The 20,359-nt window shown below is 42.6% G+C and overlaps 1 long non-coding RNA gene across 2 annotated transcripts in view; it reads left to right on the plus strand.

Moving 5' to 3' along the window:
• The window catches only part of LOC102184166, a 55,826-nt gene extending 36,410 nt beyond the window's left edge, over positions 1 to 19,416 (plus strand). The window contains exon 4 of one of the 2 annotated variants that reach the window (XR_001296526.2): positions 18,812 to 19,416. This is a non-coding gene — a long non-coding RNA (uncharacterized LOC102184166). Of the gene's footprint in view, positions 1 to 8,800; positions 10,215 to 18,811 lie in introns of those variants that run through there. The other variant, XR_001296527.2, reaches the window with a different exon arrangement.

Below are 20,359 nucleotides of genomic sequence, written 5' to 3' on the forward strand. Positions count from 1 at the left end.
ACTGGAGTAGATTGCCATGCCTTCCTCCAGGGGATCTTCCAGACCCAAGGACCCAATCTGGGTCTCCTGAATTGTAGGCAGATTCTCCACCCACTGAGGCACCAGGGAAGTCCTACTTGACTGTGAGCACTTGTTAAATAAGACCAGATTGACAGGAGTCAAGAAGGTTATTTATTCAGCACTTACAATGTCTTAGATATTGGCCTGTCTGCTGGAGGTACAGGGGCAAGGGAAAACAAAACATGGTCCCTACCCTCACAGAACTAAACATTGGTCTCACAGATGAATTATTTGCGGCAACAACTTAAAAATGCATGTTTTATTATAAAAGTAAAACGTGGCTATTTAAGAAATTCAAACTATGGAAAAGCATGTGACATACAAATCCCCTATTCTCATAAGCCAAATAGAAAAAGAAAAAAAAATTCACTTTTTTGTGCATAAATTACTGTGTTTATTTCATTAGGAAAGAAGGACTAAATTTCAGACTGGTTCAATCTCTGACCCTTTGGGAAACATTTTGGGGAGTGCAACTTGGTTTCTCAGAGTTTGACTACCCCTGCTATGATGGCTAATTTTATGCATCAGCTTCACTGGGCTAAAGGATGCCCAGGTAGCTGGTAAATAATTATTTCTGAGTATATCTGTGAGGGTATCTCTGAAAGAGATTAGCATTTGAATTAGCAGACCGAGTAAGGAAGATCGCCTTCACCGACGTGATGGGCCTGAACAGATCAAAAGGCAAAGGAAGGGTGAACCTGCTTTCTCAGCTGAGATATTGATCTTTCCCTGCCCTTGGATACTGAGGCTATTGGTTCTTGAGCTTTCCAACAGAGATGGGGACTTTCCATCAGCCTCTCCCCCCATCCTCAAAAGCCAATGGACTCAGACACGATTGTGCTGTCAGCCTTCCTCGGCCTCTGGCTTGCGGACTGTATGACTTCTCATCTTCCAAAGCCACGTGAGCCAGTTCTTGTAATAAATCCCCTCTTACGTATTTCTATATATCCTTTTGGTCCTGTTTCTCTGGAGAACCCTAACATACCTCTCTTGAGAGAGCAGGTCTAATCAGGTTTTTGCTCCAGAAAAGTTGAGGCCCTGAGCCTTTGGTGCTTTGCTTTGGTAATACCCCTTTGTTCAGTTCAGTTCAGTCTCTCACTTGTGTCCGACTCTTCGTGACCACATGGACTTGCAGCATGCCAGGCTTCCCTGTCCATCACCAACTCCTGGGGTGGAGAGTGGGGAAATGCCTCTTTGTGATGAATCCTATTAGGCAACCAGCCAGCTGGTTCCTCCACATCTTAACTGCAACAGGAAAGCTTTCAGGCAAGTGAGGACATCGAACAATGCTCTAACTACTGACATAATCACTTCGGGTGACTTTGCCCAGAGGACTTTTGCCTGATTCCCCCAAGGCTGTCTAGAGATTAGACTAAGTAAGAGTCCTGGATTCTTGCATAAACTTTTGCTTCCATTTGACTGTCCGGGGCTATACTCTTAAACCTCTAAAGAGGGTTGAAGAGGAAATAATGTGAGGAAGTTGGATATGATCACACCTTGAGAGGGAAGATTTGGTTTGAGTTGTTTACCATTCCACATTCATTCCTAGAACAGCTGCAGACTGCAAGTCTCTGTTTGGGGGACTAAGGGTACCTCAGGGTTGAATGAAGTTCTACTACCATATTTAACTTAACGAGCTGGAATAGTTGGAACAATGTCAGCTTCCACCAGGGTTCTCCACTGTTCTCTGGAGAAGCAGAGCATTTTACAGCCATTGGGTCTACCCAGGGTGAGACACATACAGAGGATCAGCTTAACCTGCCCTTATTTAGTTGGAAAGAAATTTGGACATGATGAAAAGAGGATTTAGTGCCGCCTGCAGTTGCTAAATTATGTCCAGGGAAATGTTGTGTTGGCCTTTATTTATGAACAGTTTTATATTTCCAGGGTATTTGGTTCCTGATCTATTTATAAAATGTTTCCGAGCTTGTTCCGCATTTTTTTGACACTTCCTGATAAAAATATCTTCTGCTCTCAGTCTAGAGCTTTGTTTCTCCATAAGGGATATATGTTACTTTCTTTCTTTATTCATTTTCTATTTAGGCCAAGGCAATTCACAGCATTAATTGAACATGTGCCATGAGCATCTCAGAGCAGAAAGTGAGCCTCGTCTATCTTTCTTTTTTCTCTCTGCACGACAGCTGGCACACAGGAGTTCAATTTTGAACAGTTAACTTTTATTGAGTTACTACACAGACTTAAATCCTGCCTCCAACTCACTTGTTCTCTGATAGGGACAAATGACCAAGAACACAACAAAAATATGCAGCAGAATCTATAAAGTGCCACTGGGTGTCATGAGAGTGATCACAATTGATTTGGGGGCTCAGTAAAATTTTATGGAAGCAAATGAAATGTAAATTGCACCTGGAATGATTCTTAGGGTTTTAACATCTATTTCATGTTATTGAGTATTCTTTATGGCAGGAGCTGGGATACAGTCTCTGTATCTGGCTGACCACCTAGCATCTAACACAGGAGATGATATGTATTCCTCAAGACCTGGTTAGGGGCAAGTAAACAAAACCAGCTCATGCCACCTTAAACAGAAGAGGCACTTGAATGGCATGTACAACTGTGAGGCCCAGAAGGGCGTCAGGCATAAGTGGGTCTCAGAAATCAAAGAATGTAATCTCTGTTTGGGCCTCCTCTTTCTTCCCCATTACAACTGGGCTTCCTCTATGTGGTAATGGTTAGAAACCATGGTGTGCAAACTGGTCACAGATGACTTCTGTTTTGCATCATCTCAGCTAGTAGACCTAAAGAAAGAGAGATCTCTTTACCTTCCACAGACAGGATCCTGCAAAGAGACGCTGACTGACCTGGTTTGGGTCATGTGCCTATAATTATACCCAGAGAGTCCTGGTGCCACATTTGAGAGCTACGCTAGATCCACAATGAATGAACGCGGGTCAACTTTTTAACTGCAGGGTAAACTTGCTACCGAAGGGAGGCAGAGGCCAGGGAGGAAGAGATGTTGAGAAGATGAACACAACAGATAACCTCTACAAATGTCAGCAAAAAAACTACAACCAAATGTGCTGTAATAGAGACGAGTGTTTAACACCATAGAAACACTGATAAAGGAGGGATTTATGTCATGGAGAGGGCGTTACTGAGGGAGCAAAATAAGTAAATAAAGCCATAGAGGTGAGAAAGCACTGGAGATATGGTCCAGTTTGGTTCAGCACTGGGTAGGTACCCCTGGTGGCTCAGCTGGTAAAGAATCCCCCTGCAATGCGGGAGACCTGGGTTCGGTCCCTGGGTTGGGAAGATCCCCTGGAGAAGGGAAAGGCTACCCACTCCAGTATTCTGGCTTGGAGAATTCCATGGACTGTATAGTCCATGGGGTTGCAAAGAGTCGGATATGACTGAGCAGCTTTGACTCAAAAACTCACTCAACTGGGCAGGTATACCCAGAAGTACAGAGGGGGTTGAAAATAATGGAGATGGTTTTGGAGATATGTCTAAAGTGGTGACCTTACGCCCTTTGGGGAAGGGCTTTAATCCAAGGTCAGTCTATACTTAAGTTGGTGGGTTCAAAGGGAGTAATGGGGTAGGAATCATAATTTGAAAATGCTCCCCTGCCAAGCATGGGGGTGTACACAACACCGCTCTCTGCATCCCAATCACTGACCCCTGCCTGCCTTGTCTCCTCCACCCCCAGAGCCCTGAGCCCCCCAGGAACCTCCCCATGGCCTCTGCCTCTTCAGCTTTAAACTCTCCTGCAGCTCCAGTTCCATAACACCTGGGAAAACTCTAACCGAGGACAAGCCCTTCCTTCTGTGCTTTCCCCATATCTGACTCCAGGAGCTGAGCAGTGCTTCAGGGCAAACTGGTGCAAGATACATTCAAGATGGCCAGCTTTCAAAGAGCCCTCTGCATGGCCAGACAGCTCACCTTTGCTTTTCTGTTCATTTTCTTACATGTTGATCTCAACTCTCTTCTATTATCTTAAACCTTTATCCTCCTTTCTAATCCTCTGCTACATCCAGCTAGTGGATCTCACCTTTCACTCCAGAGAACTGAATCTTCTCAGCTTCCCACCTCCCTCATCTCTCATTGTCTTCATCTGGCTTTAGCAGTGCATTTCTCTTGCTGTCCCAAGCTAACCCCTGCACCCAGGCTTTGATCTCTGCTGCCCCACCTCAGTGTTATGAACCTATGTTCATCGTTCTCCAGACACTCTATCTATCAGATCTACCCACCTCAAGCACCTTAAGCACCTTACCCCTAGCTGATCCCTTCATTCTTATGCAACTACTCTTTTTAAACTCTTTCCCATGAACATCAAACATATTCAACTCTTTCCTCCTACAAAGGAAAAGTCCCAGGTCTTTAGCCCCCTCCAGCCACTACCTTATCTTATTCCTCTTTACTACCAAGCTTTCTGAAGGACTTATCTGCATACTCTTTCACTTATTTTCTCCTCTTTCACTTATTCCTCAACCCACGGCATCTGACTTCTCCTGCTATCTTTCATTGAGTAGTTCTTGCCAAGTGAAATCAGTTCAGTTATTCACCTTTCACATTCTTCACTGCTTGCTCCTCCTGCAGACTTTATTTTCTTTGCCTCCACAATGCCACACTCTTTCTTTCTCCAAACTTCTCTGTTATCTTTTTATTGTAGTAAAATGTACGTGAATTTTGTGTTTTTAGCTATTTTAAGTGTACAAGTCAGTGGTAATAAATACATCTATGATGCTGTACAACTATCACCACCAACTCTTTCCATAATCTTTTAAAATAGAAATTCTGTACCCATCAAGCAATGACTCCCATATCTCCCTTCCCTAGCCCCTGGTGACTTCTAAGCTGCTTTCTGTCTCTATGAACTGGCCTATTCTAGATACTTTATATAAGTGTAATTGTACAGTATTTGTCCACTGTGTTTGGATTATTTCACTTATCATGACATTTTCAAGGTTCATCCATGTTGTAGCATGTAGTAGGAATTTATTTCTTTTTATGAAATTATGAATAATATTCCATTGTATGGATATATCACATCTGTTGATGACCACTAGTGTTGTGTCCACCAGGGAACAGGGGCATGCAAGCAGCTGTTTGAGACCTTCTTTGCCTTTCTTCTATACACCTAGGAGTGAAACTGCTGAGTCATATGATAATTTTATTTTAGCTTTTTGAGAAAGCTCCACAGTAGCTGTACTATTTTACAATCTCACCTGTAATGTATGAGGGTTCCAATTTCTCCACAAACTCACCAACACATATTATTTTCCATTCTTTAAATTATAGTCATTATATTAATTTGCTTGAGCTGCCATAACAGAATGCCACAGACTGGTTGGCTTAAACAACAGAAATTTGTTTTCTTATGGTTGGGGAAGCTGGAAGTCCAAGATCAAGACGCCAGCAGGGTTAGTTTCTGATTAGGCCTCTCTTTCTGGTTTGCAGAGAGTACCTTCTTGCCCTGTCCTCACATGGCCTAAAAGACCTTATGTCTAGTGTCTTTTCTTCTTTATAAGAATATCAGTTCAGTTCAGTTCAGTCACTCAGTTGTGTCCAACTCTTTGCGACCCCATGAACCGCAGCATGCCAGGCCTCCCTGTTCATCACCAACTCCCGGAGTTTACCCAAACCCATGTCCATTGAGTTGGTGATGCCAAACAACCATCTCATCCTCAGGGCTACTGAATTAGGACTGCACCCTTATTACTTCATTTAACTTCAATTACCTGAAGTTTAATTACCTCAGATAAGGAGATGATACCAATCTAATAGCAGAAGGTGAAGAAGAACCAAAGAGCTTCTTGATGAGGGTGAAAGAGAAGAGTGAAAAGCTGGCTTAAAACTCAACATTCAGAAAACTAAGATCCTGGCATCTGGTCCCATCACTTCATGGAGAACAGAAGGGGAGAAAGTGGAAGCAGTGACAGATTTTATTTCTTGGGCTCCAAAATCACTGCAGACTGTGACTACAGCCATAAAAATAAAAGACACTTGCTTCTTGGAAGAAAAGCTATGACAAACCTAGATGGCGTATTAAAAAGCAGAGACATCATTTTGCCAGCAAAGGTCTGTATAGTCAAAGCTATGGTTTCTCCAGGAGTCATGTATGGATATGAGAGTGGGACCATAAAGAAGGTTGACAGCCAAAGAATTGATGCTTTTGAATTGTGATGCTGGAGAAGACTCTTGAGAGTCCCTTGGACCGCAAGGGGATCAAATCAGTCAATCCTAAAGGAAATCAATCATGAATATTCATTAGAAGAACTTATGCTGAAGCTCTAATACTTTGGCCACCTGATGTGAAGAGCTGACTCACTGGAAAAGACCCTGATGCTGGGAAAGATTGAAGGTGGGAGGAGAAGGGGCAGCAGAGATGAGATGGTTGGAGAGCATCGCTGACTCAGTGGACATGAATCAGAGCAAACTCTGGGAGACAGTGAAGGACAGGGGAGCCTGATGTGCTGCAGTCCATGAGGTTGCCAAGAGTCAGACATGACTTAGCGACTGAACAACAAAAGGCCTTATCTCCAAATATAGTTACACTGGGGGTTAGGGCTTCAACATATGAACTCTGGGGGACACAAGTCAGCTTAACAGACCTCCTAGTAGGTGTGAGATGCCTCTCACTATGGTTTTCTTTAGCCATTTTTCTATCTCCTTTGAAGATTCAACCTCCTCCACTGTTGTTGGCCAGTCTCTAAGTTGTGTCTGACTATTTTGCCCCAGGGACTGTAGCCAGCCAGGCTCCTCTGTCCATGGGATTTCCCAGGGAAGAATATTGCCATGGGTAGTCATTTCCTTCTTCAGGGGATCTTCCTGGGTGAAGGATCAAACCTGCATCTTCTGCATTGCTAGGTGGATTCTTTACTACTGAGCCACCAGGGAAGCCTTCGGCCTCCTCTATCCAGCCATTAAATGCTGGAGATGTCAAGACTTGGCCAGAAGCCCTATCCTCTTTCATCCCACACTTTCTAGGCCATCGTGTTCTCCTCTACAATTTCAGTTACATGTCCGTGACTCCCAGTTTTAGAACTCAGGACTCTCTTTGAATTCCAGACTCCTATAACCAACTCTATTCAATATTTAGATGCTTTATGTATTTGTATACATTTAAATAAACTCTTTTATAATGCCTACTATGTGACAGGCACTGTTTTAAGTTCTTTAAATTAGCTCATTCGCTCCTCATAAGAACTCTATGAGAAAGGTAATATTCCTAGTTACAGGTGAGGAGACTGAGACTAAATGATTTTCATTAACTTGTGTGCACTCCCACAGCTGGTAAATAGCAAAGCTAGGTCACTCCAGAGCAGATGGTTCTGTACCATAGTTCATGCTCTCAATCATTTTGCTATACTGCTTCTCAAATAGCCCCTTCAGCTCCATTTGTTCAGGGTCAAATTTCTGATTTTCATGCCTGTATTAGTTTGCTATGGCTACTATAATAAAGTCCCACAAATTGAGTAGTTTAAATAACATAAATGTATTGTTTCACAGTTTTGGAGGCTAGAAGTCCAAAATCAAGGTGTTGGCAGGCTTGGTCCCCTCCAAGGGTGATGAGAAATAATCTGTTCCATGCCTCTGGCCCAGCTTCTGGTAACCTCAGGCATTCCTTGGCTTATCAATGGTGTTCTTCCTGGACTTTCACATGGCCTTCCCTCTGCACATCTGTGTGTCCAAATTCTCTGCCTTTTTTTTAAGCTGCGCTGTGTGGCTTATAGGATCTCAGTTCCCTGACCAGGGGTTGCATCTAGGCCTTCAGCAGTGAGAGTGCAAAGTCCTAACCACTGGACTGCCAGGGAATTCTTTCCCCTTTCGAAAGAACATCGAGTCACTTTGGATTAAGGCCCGCCCTAATGACCTCATTTTAACTCTGTAAACAAATAAAGTCACATTCTTTAACCTAATAGAGAGACTAAAGTCCTCACCCTGGGACCTACATTCAGAGGTACTGGGGTTAGGACTTTAGCCTATCTGTTTTGAGGGCACACAGTTCAACTGATAACAATTTCCAAACCTGGCCTACCATGGTTCCCTAGCTCAATGAATATCTCAATCATTTGTCCAGGTCCTAGGAGTCATCCTTGCACTTCACTTCCCTCACCCCCATGCCCAGGGCCCCAGTGAGTCCCTTTATGGTGTGTGAATCACTCTTTAAGATCTTCCCTGCCCTTCGTGTCCACTGCCACCATCGCAGGTCATGAACTCACTCTCTCCCCTGGACTTCCATAACAGCCTCGAGCTGGTCTCCACCGCTTCCATTCAGCCCCCATGCTGTGCCCTGAGTAAACTTCCCAAATAGTTCTGACATCTGACTTGGGTCCACCCCTATCCTCATTCCCTCCCTGCATGAAAACTCTGTTGGTTTCCCACTTGCTATTAAGATATAAACCAAAATCCTTACCCTGGCCCATAAAGCCTTTCCCGTTGAGCCCTGGGCCTGCCCCCGGCTCCTGTCCTTCCACCAGTCCTGTCCTCCACGGCATGTCTCTTGGTTCCCTGGATGAGCCTTGCTCCCTCCCACCATGAGCAGGGAGGGCGTTTTGCCCACAGTGTCTTCTGCTTAAATGTGCTCTCCAGTTCTTACTCTCCTCTCTAATCTCCTTTGTCTTTCAGATACTGTCCCTTTCTTGAGGAAGCCTTCCTGGCTGTCAAAGCTGACTGAGTGTCCTCCACTATATTCTCTTATTGAACTGGGTTCCTTTTCTTTGCAGCTCTTCTTCCATGTGAATGAGGCTCATTTGTGTTTTGTTTGATTTTTTCTCAGTGGCCTCCACCCAAGTATAAGCTCCATGGAGGAAACATCCATTCTGCTCACTACTGCAGCCACCGTGCCTATCATGGACCACACATCCAGTACAGATTTGTCGAGTGGATGAATAGAGAACTGGTTATTCTTCATTTGCTGCTATTTGGTTCATTCTGCACAGGGAGGCTGACCTGTACAGATTTCAGACTTGGCGCTGGCTGGCTTCTGAGTCTGAGCAGAGGGCTGTACCAGCAGATCAGAGAGAAAGAGAAGAGAGGCATCAGGCTGCCTGCCTCCTGACTTAGGAGCTGACCATAACTCCTAAGGGATGGCAGCTCTGGAACAAGCTGGCCCTAGGCGTGGTCATCGCTTCCCACTGTTGCTAGTTTCTGAATGTCTCTGCGTGACTTAAAATTTTTTTTACTGTGCCCACAACTCTGTGAGTAGTTCTCCTTTGACCCTAGCTGTAACAGATAGAGATAAGTTTTAAGTCTATTGTCCAAGCAGCAGGGAGGAAGGGCCTGAACAGGGGAGACACTCAGAAAAGAAAGATGGGGATAGATTATGATAAATAAGCTCAACAAACTTTAGTAACCGAGTCCACAGATGAACTATACTTTCTGACAGCAGGCATTATATTTCACTTGTTCTTTATGTCGATGCCTAGCTTGTAGTAGGTACTCAGTAAATGTTGGTGAAATGATTGACTGGAAGGGTCAAAGACGATTTCGTATTTCAATCTTGGGTGATTCCCCTTAAAGAGAGGAAAAGTCTGATTAATTTGCAAGCAGTAGTTAAAGTACCAGCAAGAAAGACACAGAATGATACTGAAGAAAGAGTATGGCCCCGAAATCCAACTTTCCTACTTGATCTTGGGTAAATGATTTGAGATCCTTCTTTGAGACTGTTTCATTATTTGTAAAATGGGAATAAAAATCCCCAACTGACAGTGCTGCCAAGAGGAATACTTGAGATCATATGTATAGAGCATATATCCGCCCTGAAAGGGCCCTTCACCTTCACAGCATATACTGAGATGTGACGCAGAGATCCAGAAACACCAGGGACCATTCACAGGGTTTGCCTTTGAAGTTGCTCCTTGTCACCATAAACCAAGCCCTTAGTTGCCTGTGTGTGTTATCCTTTTTCCTGGACCCTCGCTGCGGATTTTTAAACTCTTACTTCCACCTGCATTTTGTGTGATTCTACAGGGTTACAACGTGTGCTCTCGACTCCGGACTCCCTCAGGGTGGACATGAGCCTTCCTCCTTGTGTTGTGTTTTCACTTTGAGCCCTTGAGTTAAGACCATCAGGAATACACTGACCCTGTAGCAGAGATGGAATTCAGACTGGAACATTCCTTTCACCCTTGGTGCCCTCTGTGTCTTCTCTAAATGTCTCTAGACCAACTCCTATTGGTCTCAAAGATATAATTTCCCCCATCCAACTAGACAGTTGGCATCGTATTTCAGTCCCAAAATGGTTGTTCCCAACACTCTGTACTGGATTTGCTGAAATAACTATGAATGCTTCCCCAGCAGTTGTGGGAACTGGGCAGACAAGACGAAGAAGTTCCCTTTCAAGATGTTTATAGTTCAAATGACCTCTGGTGACCTGCTACCCAGAATTACCCTTCCCTTCTAACCCAGAAGAGTTGACTTCCCTATTGTTTTGTCACTCCTTTCTCCTTGAAGGCATTTCTGTAAGACTAGTCTTTGAAAGAATCTTACATATCCGGTTTTATTTTAGTGCTCCAAGCCTCAGGATTCAAGAACATTTTTCATCATGCAGTTTACTCTGGTTGAACATTCACAGCTTCTCACACATGCTGCTTCTGTAAGATTACCAAGACAAAGTTAGTGACTTCAAATTGAGAATGCCTGCTTTCAGTTCAGTTCAGTTCAGTCGCTCAGTTGTGTCCGATCCTTTGCCTGCTTTAAAGATGCAAATATTGAATATTTTAAATATGCATTAAATTGGTTGTAATAGTAAGACTCAAGGAAGTCCATAGAATTTAGCATGGAGGAAAAACAAAAAGGTATGTATTGAATCTTCATTTGACACATACAACTCATTCTTTACTACAATTTTCTTATTTCCAGATGTCTTAGTCACAGTATCTCAGGGTTACCTAAAAATGTTCCTGTCACATCATGGAAATATTTGCATTCTAACCAAATAATTTCAGAGCTTCTCAAAAGCTGAGGGAGATCCTGGCTGCTTCCATTATTTTTTGAGGTCCCCAGAATATTAAACTTTTTTTTTTTTTTCTGGCTACACTGCACACCTTGTGAGATTTTAGTTTCCTGATCAGGGATCAAACCCATGCCCTCTGCAGTGAAAGCATGGCGTCCTAACCACTGGACCGCCAGGGAATTCCCAAACGGTTTTTCCCTAATAAAAATTGGTGGTATTTTAAATGTCCACATTTTAACAATTGATGCTTTTAACACAAAAGAAATTATGACACAGGAGAGTTGTGCTAGTCAGAAGATAGTTAAAAGATTTAACTTTTAACACAAAAGGTGATATAGTTTAGTCAGGGATCTCAATTTTGAATTTGGATCGCGGGTGTCTACTTTCAACCACTCTATCAGAATATTTTTGTGTAACCTCCTTTGGAGGTGAGTCAAAAGCCCAAATTCCAGGCCTTTCATAAAATGGAGCCTGAGCCAGATAGCCTTCCAGCTCTGTGTCCTTTCCTCCCCCTCCTTCTCTCACTCACATTATTATTTAGTAATACACCATGAATTAAAGATGACGATCAGTATGCCTTATCCACTTATTCAGTGGAGTAAAGAAAAACTTTAAACAATCCTAGCTTGGGGAAATGGAACAAAGGGCAATTTCTAAGGCTAGTTTCTCCCCCAAATGTGGAAGCCTAGGTTTTTCTGAGCTGACTTTTTTAGGTGTTGGCTTGACATGTCTTGTTTAGATCACAAACTCTTTACAAAGAAACTACTTATTTTGAGCTATTACGAAAAATAACAGTAAATATTATTGAGTAATTCCTATTTAAACTATTTAAGACTTAAACAGGAAAACAATTTTCCATTCATGATATGGGCAACACTAACATTTATGCACATATGTTTATAGATGTGGGAATATCCTGTACTCCATGATCCTGAATAGACACCACCACTGTCGTTGAACATATAATACACATATATATGTACATAAGTAAATATTCATTCAGGTGATTGCCTTTGACTTAAAAAATGCTGTCTCAATTTTAGCAGCCCAGAAAAGATAACCTGACAGTCTGCATGTAATTTGTAACTGAACCACTCTTTTGTTAGACAAGTGGGCTGTTCTATGGTGTCAACAGAAATCAGATACAGGTGGACTTAGGTCAGCAGCCGCCTCGCCCGGGACCTACCGGGGTCAGTGGGTCACTGGAAGGGAGATGGTGGGTGGTGCAGCAGGCCCTCAAAGCAGCAACTGAAAGGTGTAGGGACCGCGGTCTTCCTAAGAGGCTGAGAAATCTCATCATAACCCCATTTGCTCCAGGCCAGCCCAGGCACAAAGTGGATTAAAGAAGGTGAAGCAGACTGGGGCTGAAGGTGAGCTTCTGCTTTTTAAAAATAAGAAAGAGACAATTTCAGCAGAGATGGCAAAAGAGTGCGGAGAAAAGAGCATTTAGAGAATAAAGGGAATCGACAAATATATTCCCTTAATAAATCTCAGAGAAGCCATTTCAAATGTCAGCCTCCTTGCTGATAGATTTAAAAGGTTATTAAACAAGTAACAACTATTTGTTGTTTCTTTTAAGTTACACATTTTTGAGCTTGTTTGAGCTTCTTAACAAAACCCAGAATGCCCCTCTTCCAATAAATACACTGCACTGAATTCATGATTGCCTCACAATTTCCTCAGCACATAGACCCAAAAGGTCAAGTGGCCTCGTGTGTGATTTTTTCTGAAAATGGAACTGTCCTTTCAACAAATATAATTGGTGAGTTGAAAACAATGAAAAGAAAAATACATCCAGTTGAATAAAACCATGAGATCCCAAACACTGAACTTTATCATCTACTTCAATAGCATAAGTGCTAGTTTATCTAGATGGGAGTTACCACCTAGTATTATAGTCATTCGGAATAATACAAACACAAGTTATAATTACTTGAAATGTTAACTGTTTTTACTAAGATGGTTGCAAAGCTGTTTTTTGTTGTTTACTTATTTGCTTTTGTAACTGGATATCTAGATTGCAACTTTCAAGTGCTCTATGGACCAACCCTCTGATGCAAAGTTAGGGGCTTTATTTAGAGTAAACTAGGAGGTCTTTTTTTTATTCTGAAATTAGGATTCCATTGCTCATAAAAGTTTTTGTATCACCATTTGCAGGTCTTCTTCCCCTAGAATTTCTCTCATTTCTCTTTAACAACAAAAAAGGAAAGGACTACGTTCTTGAGGAAATGTGCGATTGTTCAGAGACAAGGCCAGTAGTCCTCTGAAGTTAAGCAGTGACTGTGTGGCACAGAACAAACCAGCAATTATTTGGTTTTAATTCCTGAACTTGAAATTAAAACGAGAAATGGTTTCTTTCAGAGTCTAAAGAAAAATCCCACTGTGTAGAAATTTTGGCAGGGGTAAACGAGGGAGGGGTCCCTGGTTGTGCTGGTCAGCTCTCTGGGGAGCAGGGCTGACAGAGGGAAGCGGGGAAGGGTTTCTGGGGAGTAAGAGCTGAGAAGACAAACGGGAGGGAAGCCATCTGACCCAGGCTTCGTTTTCACAAAGGCTTTGTCTAAATGAGGGGCGCTCTGCCTGGTCAGTACAGGGGTCCTCTGGTGGAAATAGCTGGGCTCTGGCCACTGCCTGCCTCAGTCACTGCTGGGGGCTGTCCTGGAAAGAGCCAGACCTCACTCCAAAGCTCGGAGTGGCCGGGGCAGGTCTGGGGAGAGCACATTATCACGTTATGGGAGCACTGGCTGGCCTCCAGCATCCTGCTAGACTCAATTTCATCCCCCTTCTAGGGGAGCCTTTGCTTTCCCTCCCAAACCCCTCAAATCTTCCTTGAGTTTCACTTCCTCCCTATCCCTAGGAAAAGTCGAGGTTCTTCTCACTTCCTTATGCAGAGCACTTCAGTGTGATAAAAATACCTTTTCTTTCTCAGTGGGAGGAGTCATCTCTTCTATTCAAAGAGGGCTGCCTGGCATTTTCGCTGGATAAGTTATAAATACACATATTAAGCCACTCCCTGAATATGAGAAAATGGTTGTGGCAATTCTTGCTCTAAGCAGCACTTTCCCCTTTTTAATTGTAAACAGAAACAACTAGGGATGGTAAGAGCACAGGGTGAAATTTGAGAGCAAAAGCTGAGTTTGCCGCCCAGGGTGCCTGCCCATTTGACTTCTCACTTTCTAAGCTCACCTTTGGGGCTAGGGTTTACTTCCCTCAGAGACTGGTTTAGGGTGGTTTAGACTGGTAGAAGCTAAGAGTGACTTTCTTAAATATTCGTGGCTAAACATAATTAGGGAATCAAACAACATTATTTGCTTCCAGTTGACATTTGATAAATGTTGCTTCTGCTACTTAATTGATAATTTATTCTGTTGAGAGCAGGAATTTTACTCCACAAACTCAAAAGTATGAAAATATATTCTGGATTTGTTTAAAACCAAATGAGACACCTATGTTTTTCCTATATTGAAATTCTGGAGACTTATTGATATGTATTATTTTGAATACGGCCTATTTTGTAGGGGAGAAGCTTAAAAAATAGGATATTTAGGTCAAAAGGTCAATGTATTCTGAAATTGGACATACAGTTCCACATACGATCCCACACTCAGAAGTCTGAGAGCACCTGGTTATCTACACCCTCGCCAGCCTGGAAGTTATCAATCTTTTCAACTTTCGCCAAGCAGATGGGCAAAAATTCAATTTTGTTATGATTTTAATTTGCATTTCCCTGGCTACTGGCAAGATTGAGCAACTTGTTATGTTTATATGGTATCTGCACTTCCTTTGATCTACTGGGTCACCTGTCTTCTTATTGATTTCTAAAAAGCCTTATGTAAGTAAGGGCTCTTAACTCTTTGTGTGTGTGTGTGTGTGTGTGTGTGTGCTGCAAATACATTGATAGTTAATTGATCACTTGTTTTTTGACTGGTTGTGGGTTAAAAAGACACAGACCCTAATCTCAGCTCATATTCCAATGGGGGCATCAGCTGAAAGATAGATAATAATACAACTTGACAGAGCTATACCTGAGGGGGCACTTCTAATATCTGCAGCAGGCAAAATTTGCTTTCACATTAATATTACTTTTTAATAATGAAAGCAACGTAACGTCATTGAAGGCCATCGGCATACTTTTATCACGAAGTCAGACAAAACAATGACTACGGCAGGATTTTGCCAGAGCTTGACCACTCATAAACTTATTTAACTTCTACCCCTTCTCACATGTCCCCTCTCAACCTACCACTCCCAAATTCCATTCTTCCTTAGAGTGTTTCTACCCACCCTTCTGTTTTCAAAGGCATGGTATGTCAGTTTGTGACAGGTTTTTTTTTGGATCTCCAGTAAGCCTTAGACTCTTTAATACATGTATCAAAGTAGTCAGAGAAGATTTCGTCTCTTCAAATAGTTGGCTATGCACAAAGAAGTTTCAGACTTTATATTTTAAAATAGGAGGGCCCATTTTCCTATGTAGTATTAACTCATTTGACAAATTTTGATTGCTTATCCCCTATATACCAGGCACTATTTTAAAAACTGGGGAAAAAATCCAACTGTGGATATAATATTACATCTACATGCTCATGGGACTTACATCCTAGTTGATGCAGAGAGTGGCATTAAATCAGTATAAACATAGTTTATAATGTCAGGTACATACTATAAAGAAAAATAAGATAGCTTAAGAGGAGTGTTATGGGATGAATAGTGTCCCCTCAAAAAGATGTTAATTCTCAGTACCTGTGAATGTGAACTTACTTGAAAATAGGATCTTTGCCGATGATCGAATCAATGATGACTCCAAGGTCATTGGAGGAGGCCCTAATCCGATATGACTGGAGTCCTTACAAAAAGGGGAAATTAGGGTACAGTGACAGACATACCCACAGGGTGAACGTCGTGTGAAGATGAAGGCTGAGATTTGGTGCTTCTACAAGCCAAACAATGCCAGTGGTTGCCAGCAGGCCACCGGAAGCTAGGAGCAAGGCATGGAACAGGTAGTCCCTCACAGCTTTCAGAACAAACCAACTCTGCCAACGTCTTGTCTTGCCTTCCAGAATTGTGAAACAATACATTGCTGTTGAATCAAGACATCCAATTTGTGGTGCTTTGTTAGGGAACCCTTAGGAAACTAATACAGAGAGGAAAAGTAGGATTTTAAGATGGGATGATGAGGGAAGTTCACATGTGAACAGAGAGCAGAATATAGTCAAGCAGATAAACTGGGAGAAGCGTGTACCAGACAAGGGAATGTCAAGTGCAAATAGCCTCTGGTGGCAGCGTGCTTGGCTCTTATAAGGATCGCCAAGGTCAGGATTCCTGATGCACAGTGAGCGAAAGGCAGGGAGAGTGGGCGGAGGTAAGGTCGGACCGTGCAGATATCTACAGGCCATGACGTGCGGACAGTTGGCTTTTTTCTGGGCACCATGAGAAGCAATTGGAGGACTGTAGGCAGATACATGATGTCATTGGTGTCACAAGAAGCAAATTTAGTTTCCTGTTAAGCAGAAAACAAGGTTGAGATTGGTATCTGTATTAACCAATGCTCTTGGAGTTGTAAGTAACAGAGGTTCAACTCAAACTTGACTAAATAAGGGAGGGAACTTAACTAGGTCACATAACCGAAAAGCCCAGGAGCAGTTTAGGCAGGGCTGGGGACCAGCTCTGATCATCACAAATCTGTCTCATGCTCTCCTTCTTTCTGCTCTGCCTTCCTGTATGTTGACGTCCCTCGCAGACAGCTTTTTTGTCATTACATGGCAAAAGGACCTCTCGCAGCTTGAGACGTCCATACTTCTTAGTACTGGAAATCCCGATTTATATATATAGTCCTACAATAAATAGCGGTGATTTCTGAAGATAGATTTTTGATCGACTGGTTTGGGTCACGTGTCCACCTCTTTGGCAAGGGAGCCCACGCACAGACTGAACGATACGGTGTATGAGAAGTGTTCCCCAACAGGAAGAGCTTTTCAGAACTCTAATTCGTGATGTAGTGTATGTGAACGGGGCCTCCTGGAGTCGGGGAGTGCACAACCCAGAGAGGTCACACATGGTGGTCCTTGGTTCTGTAACCTAAAGAACAGCAAAGGAAGTTGGGCAGGCAGAAACAGCAGGTATCCCCTAGTACATCTCATTATAACTTTAAGAAAGGACTTTTTTTTTTTTTTTAGGACTGTTTATGACAAGTTCTTGGCTAGGCTTTTGCCTTCTTGGAACAAAACATGACTCATAAAATGCAAATCTAGAGTAGATAAATAAATAGATTTATTTTAACGTGTCTAGGGACATCCTCTTAAATTTAAGGAATACAAATAATCCACCTTTGATAACAGTACTATAAATGGAATTATAATTCACACATGCAGCGGCTCTTCCTTTCTAAGAACTTAATGCATTCATTTATTTCACGACTATTGGTTGGGCCCCTGATACTGATAAAGAATTCAAACATAGTGGGGGAACCAAACAAAACTGATTTCTGTCCTCATGGGTGAGATGGACATTGGACAATGAACAGAGATATAATTATATACTTTATGTTGTGATAAGTCTGGGGCTTCCCTGGTAGCTCAGATGGTAGAGAGTCTGCCTGCAATGCAGGAGACCTGGGTTTGATTCCTAGGTCAGGAAGATCCCATGGAGAAGGAAATGGCAACCCACTCCAGTATTCTTGCCTGGAGAATCCCATGGACAGAGGAGCCTGGCAGGCTACAGTCCATGGGGTCCCAAAGAGTTGGACATGACTGAGAAACTAACACACACACGATTATGATAAAGGAAAAGAACTGGGTTCTATCAGAGAGAATTGACAGGAGGTGGGCGTTAATTTACACTTGGGTCAGAGACTTATCTGAGGTTGTGACATTAAAGCAGTTTGCTGAAGGATAAATAGGAATTAGCCAGATGAAGAGTGGGAGAGGCAGGCAGAGTATTTAGGCAGAGGGACCAATATGTGTGAAGGCCTTGAAAAATTGTGGGTTTCACCAGACATCCCTGGCCAGGCCCAGGGACATTATCCCAGACATTTACATTTCCACTGATTGTTGCTTTCCATAATATTTCAAATTACACTAAATTACACACATTCCCCTTTCATCATTACATGGTAGAATGAAAGTTTAGATTTCCCCCTCTGATGATTAAATATTTGTATATACTAGCGTACTAATATATGAGGATCACAAGCTGATCAAAAGTCATCAGAAGGTAGAATTTATTAAAGGAGGACTGTAATTATTTCATGCTGACAATATGTTTTCTAGTGTTTCTTAGTAATTTAACATTTCAGTTTCTATGACTTTGTGGCAGAAAAGAAGATGATGAAAAGATTTAGAAAAAAACAGAGGACACCAGATACAGACAGGAGTTTAGTATTTAAAGGGGATTCTCTGACGTTCTCTTCTGGCATCAGCTAAGTGAAGGACAGAAACCTGGGTGCTAACCACTGGTGAAGAGGTAAAACTTAGCTGTCACGGTTCAACCTTGATTAATCAGAATCCCAAAAGAAAACAGATGGCCCACTCAGAAGAGGCTAAATTGGGATGTTTTATATTCAAAGGGACTGTTTTCAAAGCTGTATGTGTGTAAGCTTAAGGCACTTCTTAATGAGCCCGTAATACCCAGGCCCACAGGGATAAGCAGAAGAGGTGTTTCCTAGACCCAAGAGAGAGACAGAGGGAGACAGACACAGAGTCGTGTATCACCGCCACTCTCTACGGGAGAAGCAATGACCTTTAGTCAAGGGACACTGCCAGCTGGAGGCAACTTTACAGGAAGGAAACAGGAGGGTGAAGCAACCTGACCTTCTTCTTCTTCCCTTCCTCTGACTTCTAGCTGAACCCAACCAGAAGGCCGAGTCATAAGCATCGACGGATGTGGTCCATACAGATCAATATTCCAGGAAGAGTGCAGGATGGAGAAGACAAAGAGGAGATCTGATCCTAAGGAGGAAACATATTTTGCCGCAGTTCTCAAGAGGCTTTCCACCAACTCCCAGGTAGACAGATAGTTAACACCATGCTGCCTAGAATCCATCCAGTTCTTGTTGGCCATGTTTCATTGTCACGAATGTGTATGGATGTGTATTAAAAAATACCAAAAGTGCTTATCTGCTGATTCCTAGGATACCTTGCAAACTAGACCTATTTGCTTTTTTTTTTTTTAACTGCAAGCCAGTCAACCCCTAAAAATGTACAGCCCCACAGACTTCTGCAATCAGGTGCCCTTGGAACAATTCCCTAATTAAGTGATGAGATCCTTGAAGAAAGACATTTCTATCATACTGCTATCACCTGCATTACTCATCTTGGTTTTTAAATATCACAGAAATTTTCAAATATGAAAAATAGTATGAAGATGATGTATACTCGTATCTGCTACCCTAATTGAGAAAATGTGAATATTTTGATGTTTGTTTCAGAAATTTTAAATAAAATATCACCGAGTGGAAGGCTTCTTGTCACTTATTATTTCTATTCATTCAATAACTTTCATTTTAAAAACAGGTATTGAGCAACAGCTTGTTGCTGCTTAGTTACTTCTGTTGTGTCCGACTCTGTGCAACGTTATGGACTGCAGCCTGCCAGTCTCCTCCGTCCATGGGACTCTCCAGGCAAGAGTACTTAGAGAGGTTATCATGCCCTCCTCCAGGGGATCTTCCCGACCCAGGGATCCAACCTGGGTCTCCCACATTGCAGGCATATTCTTTACCTTTGAGCCACCAGGGAAGCCCGAGCAGCCACTTACTCTACTACAAATCCAGGCAGTAAAAACAAGTAAGACTGAGACTTGTTTCCTTTCCTCAAGGTGCTCCCGATCTAGTAGAGTGGGAGCAGACAAGGAAACACCTGGGAAGAAGATGTGTAGGAGTGGAAAAGAATTTAGATCCCTTGCCTGAGCGACTAAGAACAGCCCAGATCCCACACATGGGTAAAGATGCTCATTAAATATGAATTGTATTGAACTGATCCTGGAAGTTGTGGTTGCAAAACATAATGCAAGTGTCAAAAGAGAAGAGAGGAAGAGAAGAAACAGGAGGGGATGGAGAGTGGAGGCCTGAAGAGAAAGAAGGGACATCAGAAGCTCTTGGGCTCCTGACTATTTACCTCGGCGGCACGCTCCGTGGGCATTGTTCACAGAGACACCTTCCCCCACCCCTCACCCTTCAAGGGCACTTGATTCAGAGGCTGTGGCTCAGGAAGGTATTGGCAGTCTTTGGTACAAAACTGAAACTCCGTTGTTTTCTCTCCCACGTTGGAATGCCTTTATCTTAGGGATAACCTGGCATCATCCCTAAATATATTGAAAAGCAAGATATTTTCAAAGTTTGGTTCTTTAATTCTGATTCAAAATACTTTGTGCAGAGACAATGCACCCTAACCA

The sequence above is a fragment of the Capra hircus genome, chromosome 14, assembly GCF_001704415.2.
Source record: "Capra hircus breed San Clemente chromosome 14, ASM170441v1, whole genome shotgun sequence".
Lineage (NCBI taxonomy): Eukaryota > Metazoa > Chordata > Mammalia > Artiodactyla > Bovidae > Capra > Capra hircus.